Source organism: Dipodomys ordii, unplaced genomic scaffold, assembly GCF_000151885.1.
Source record: "Dipodomys ordii isolate 6190 unplaced genomic scaffold, Dord_2.0 Scaffold329, whole genome shotgun sequence".
In the NCBI taxonomy this organism is placed as follows: domain Eukaryota; kingdom Metazoa; phylum Chordata; class Mammalia; order Rodentia; family Heteromyidae; genus Dipodomys; species Dipodomys ordii.
Genome location: NW_012267545.1, coordinates 74,340 through 79,724, shown reverse-complemented (window position 1 = coordinate 79,724; position 5,385 = coordinate 74,340). Strand labels below are relative to the sequence as shown.

Here is a 5,385-nt window from a genome sequence, read left to right as displayed (position 1 = left end):
TCCTGCATGCCCCCCCACTTCTAATACTTCAATCCGCCCAGATAGGAAGTCAGAGGTGAAGTCCTGAAACTGAAAAATCCCAAGAAAGTGAAATTTCTTGGTGAAGTCTAAGAAGCCTGTTAAAAGCAGAGATTACAAATGTTACCAAGCTTCCTGGTCAAACATTTGCTCCTGGCAGTTAACTGTCAGATATTGTCAAAGCTTCCTGAAGGACCTGAACATTAAAAGAGCAAGCTAGAAGCTGCACAGCAGTAACCCATGGACCCAGATCTCTGGCTCAAGAGTTTGTCACCTAAGGAACACACTGCATACAGAGAGGGAGAGACAACCTGTGCTGAGAACGTGGCCACGTGCCCAGGTCCAGAACAGGTCTGGAGTTCTCACTAGCCAAGCATCTTATCAGGGGGTGGGAACCTCAGTGACAATGCTCTAGGGGGTAGAATCATCTGATTTAGATCAACTTATTGTTTGCAGAGATCCAGAGAACAAAAGAGCATGGGGAAGAAGGTAAAGGATGCAACTCTAGATGATTGCTCTGGTGTTTGAAAGCTGTGGCTATAGGCCATCTTCCCCAGGCTTAGATGCCCGTATTGATCTCCTAAATTTTTGAGACTTCTGAAAGCTTTATTGAAGTCAGGCCCCAAGGACAGGTCATGGTTTTTCATCTATGATGAACAGGAGGTTGCGGTGCATGCTGAACTGTACCCTGGACAGTTACTGCTGGCCCAGGAAAGAGGCCATCGGGTCATCCAGCCTGACGTTTGATTCTGTAGGCCTCCATTTCCTTGAGTTTCATATATATGGTTGTATGGCCGCTTTCTCTCGTCCATCTGCAAGATCTCGTTGACACGGAGCAGGCAGGCCTTCTTGGCATTCAGTGCCTTTTTCAGTTTCTCATGTTTCTTCTCTTCATTGCTCTTCCAGTGCTTCTTTTTCTTCTCTTCCTGTAGCTTTTCTTGGTGCATCTCCACGAGCGTCTGTGGTTTCTTCACCAACTCCTCTCCAGTCTCACTCACATTTCTTGGCGTTAGTCTCCTTCCCGGCTTCTCCAGTGCAGTAGGAATACTTGAAGAACGAGTGACAGCATTTGTATCCCCATCGGCCTTCTTTCCAGTAAGATCCCCAGATGTGCAGGTGGTTGTGGATCTTCACGTCATCTTCATACTTGGAGCAGGCCATGGCTTGCTCCTGCCCCTTGATGACGGCCCCATGCTGTGAGTACTCCACGTAGTCTTCCGTCTGGGCTAAGAGCAACTCAGCTGGAGGAGCATCCAGGTGCTCTTGGCCACCATACTTTTCCAGGATGCTTTCTTTCTCCTGTTCTTTGAAGGACTCATACAACAGCTCCAGCTTTGTGGGATATTCCTGCAGGCGCACCTCTGAGCCCTTGTCATATGCCTCCCAGGCAGACAACTGTGTCTGAGCCATGGAAATGGTATCACCTCTGTACCTGACGAAGTTATCGCCTGCATAACTCACTTCATCTGGATTCTTCCCTGCATTGGCGTAGGGATTTTCTCTCATCGCTCTAGTTTTGGGATCATAGTAGGCAGAATTTGGATCTAAATTTCTCAAATATTTTGCAGTATCTTCTCGAATCCTTAGATTCCAGACTGTAATTTGCCTCTTAGAGTCAAAATTCTGTCCAGGCAGGTCAATATCCTCTGCATATTTATCTTCATCCTCATCTTCACTGTTGTGATCTTTTATCCATCTGAGAATTTGGTTCCTCTTCTCCCCACTGATGCTTTGGAGAATTAGCTTGTTCCACTGATTTTCCTGAGGCCAATTCTTCTTGTAATTTCTGGGCTTTCAGTGTTCGTTTTGCGAGGTCGACTTTGGCGTACTCTTCCACGATTTTCATGTGTTCCTCTGGATTGTAGCCATTCCAGCGATCTCTCTTCCCGTCGTAGTCAAATGTGAGCTGAGGCTGGACGTGCTCATCTGGCGCTATGTTAGTCCCAGTAAACTTGGCCCCAACTCGTCTGGGTCTCTCAAAGCAGTCCTTCTTCTTGTGCGTCATGGCTCCGCAGTTCTCGCAGGCACCTTTGCGGTACTTAGTGGTTATGGAATTCTCTTTCACGCCCCTCTTGTACCATTCTCCAGATGAACTGAACGGCTTCTGTTTCTCAGATTGTGGCCTCTGGTGCTTTAAGGTGGGTCTTTCCCATGGATCGATGTACCATGGTACTGAAGAAATATACTGAGGGATGTGTGGATTGATATCTTTTCCTTCTTCATCCACTTCTGCAGGAGCATTACCCAGCTTCCACTGTTCTTCTAGCTCCTTCCTCTAGTCCTCTCGAGTCATGTTCTTTGGTTCCTCTAAACTCAGTTCTTTGGACCTGGACAGAGGCGCGGCATTAACTGTATCCACAGCTGCCGATGACATGGTGAACTGGCCTCTGTATTAAAACAGTAGAATGTGTTAGGTAGGTGGTACACACAATCCCGGTCCTCAGGAGACTGGAACAGGAGAATGGAGAGTTCTAGGTTGGTCTGGGGCTACGTAAGAGTTTGAGGTCTGCTTGACTTAAATAGTCAGACCCCAGTCCCAAGCTCCCTATACAACCACTCCCTGACAGACGAGTAAACCAAGCCACCAATGTTTACTTCCCTCCTGCAACATGTTTTTATCTCATTCCCTACCCTCTAACAGTGGGATCACTCATGAGACTGATCCTCACCACCCTGAGAATTGTCCTTGGGAGCTCTTGCACTGTGTGAAAGAAGCATTTCACAAGGGATGGGGGAGGCAAGTCAGGTGTCTTAAGAAAAGGCACAGATGCTTAGTTGTCTCTCCCTATTGATCTGGAGTTGGAATTCCCACATTTGGAAATGGTAGTCACTCAGGCAACTTATTTCCATTAGTATGTTTAACTTCATTCTCAGCAAAACTCACTGGCTTCAATTAAAAATAAAAATGGAGCTCGGAGTTAGCTCAGTGGTAGACTAGCTTGCCTGTATGTATGTGGCTCTAGGTTCCATTCCTAGGAATACAAAATAAATTGAAAAGAATTTTGAGTGAGCCCCTGCATAGAACCAATACCTCTTGAGTTTGGGCACTGAGTCTCTAGTTGGTAGGTAAATTAACTCAAGGCAGAACTCCCAATCCTTCCTGCCCATCCTGAGAATCTAACCTCTACTTCCCAGGAAAAGTTAATATAGAAAGATAAATCTTACTTTTCTAATGTTCCCTGATCAGATTTCAACTCATGCACCAGTATCATGAGGAAGTTTGATTTACTGGTATCTTTGAAAAGAAGCTAGTAACAAACATTACCCCAGTACTCAATTATTCTGTAATTTTTCATAAACATTAGCAGGGTAGCTGCACCCCTTATGGAGAAAGTCATCCAGTTTTCAATGTTCAACTTGTTCATAAGGTGATTTTTTTCAGGTTTTAACTGAGAAAACCCAAGAATTGTACATACTATTGTGGTGATGCCATTTTTATGTCCTGATACAGATCATCTCCTCAAACATTTATCATTTTGTGGTGAAACTTTCCAAGTCTTTTCTTTTTGGAGTGTAAATTGTTGAATTAGTGATTACTGTTTTTCCATTTCTTCTCCTTCTAAATATGAATGAAATATCCAGAACAATACTAAACAGTAAGTCTTGACTTGCTCAATGAAATAACTTTCATCAAACAAGAATGTAACAGGATTTTCATTCAGGAAAAAAAATGGATCACAGATTAAAGAATGACTACCAGTGGAAGATGTAACACCGAACTTTTCAGGCCTCAGTGAAAACCAGAATGCGGTATCCTGCGGCTCAAGACCTTCAGTAGTCCTACCTCACCACCAGCAGACAAGTCTTTCAAGAAATGGTTCAAGTCCCACTAGCACCTGTCAGATGGGAGCTTTAGCCACATGGTATGAAGTGACTCCACACCTGGAATTTTCCACTACCTGCCAGAAGGTCAGTTAGACCCACGAGATCAAATTGGACCAAACCCAGGATCTATCAGAGGTAAAAATAGTGAAATCAGAACTGAACCCAAGCAATACCAGAGGGCCCAAGAGGCAGACACATGGCTCTCCATTTCACCTACATTGCTTCCCTCAGGGTCCTTCCTTGAGATTTTACGGACTACTAGGGGTCTGTTATAGCCAGCTGGAAGAAAAAAATGCAAGTTGTATTGCCAGATGGAGTAGGCCATGTGAGCTGATCTGAGTAGAAACTCTTAAATACATTGAGGAGGGCTTTCAAATAGAGTGACATGGGAATTTTTTCCCAATGGAAGGTTCTTCATCCATATACCATGAAAGGAAGTAACCTTTAAGGGGCGGGGGGAGAGACTCCTGGGCAGCTGCAAGTGCCTGGCTGACTTGTCAGGTATTGGAAAGGCGAGAACTTATAGGCAAACAAGTCCTGATAGATGCCCGACAGGGGGACACACGGCTTGTGGACCTTCTCTGGCCCACCAAATCATTTGGTACATGATGGGACAGATATGTGTGCTTCTCATCAGCTGGTGATGGGCATCTGCCTAACTGGTAATTTTCTATGTCCCCCTAATACTCAGATTGTCCTTGGCATAAAATGGTTCCTTATCTGATATAGTATTTGATATAATATTGTGCAATGTACAAAGACTTGTTAATGCCTCCTGGAATACATACAGATAAAGTAACTTGACCTTTTGGCATTGGCTTCATTACTAATTGTCCAAGAACTACCATGATAGTTAAACCCGGGTTTAACTGTCACAGCAGCAGAGACAATGGCTATGCAAAGCTACAGAAGCCTGGTCTCCATGTACAGGGAAATGGAGAAACTAATAAACTGGTGTTATATCGGCTGTTCACTGTCAGTTATTGATATGACCAGTTATTGGGCAGTTAACTCTACTAGACCCCTTCTTTCCTGTGGGGAACAATGAGTTCTTACAGAAAGATAACCACAGAACCTCAGCCAGTCCTCGTCTCTAAGGGTGCGGAGAGACTGCCTTTTCTGTAGCAATAGCACGGTCATACAGCCTGAGAACCTGATTAAGAGTACTGGGGTGACGTTTAATAAATCAGATTAGAGGCTCTGGCCTGCAATTATGCAGAGCTTTATCTCTAAAAATTACACTGCACACATAAAATTAGACATCTCTAGCTTTGTGCACGAGGAAGAAGATCTCACAGGTCTGGGGCCTAAAAGTGGTCCCATATAACACCATTCCCACTAACTCATTATTTGTTAAGTTCTCTCTGGAACCTGAACATTGGCCTAGTCATCTATTGCCAGAGCCTGCAGGCAATGAAAGGGAATCCTGAATTAGGGGGCGAGGATGAGAAAAAAGACAAAAGGATGGGGTTGGGAGGTCTGCAGCTCAAGACTGCAGCACCGTTTATTTTTAACTTTCCCTAATATATACTATTAGAAGTC

The 5,385-nt window shown here is 44.5% G+C and overlaps 1 pseudogene; it reads right to left on the bottom strand.

Moving 5' to 3' along the window:
* Positions 1–714: 714 nt before the first annotated feature.
* LOC106001595 lies at positions 715–2,392 on the bottom strand (annotated as a pseudogene).
* Positions 2,393–5,385: the final 2,993 nt, after the last annotated feature.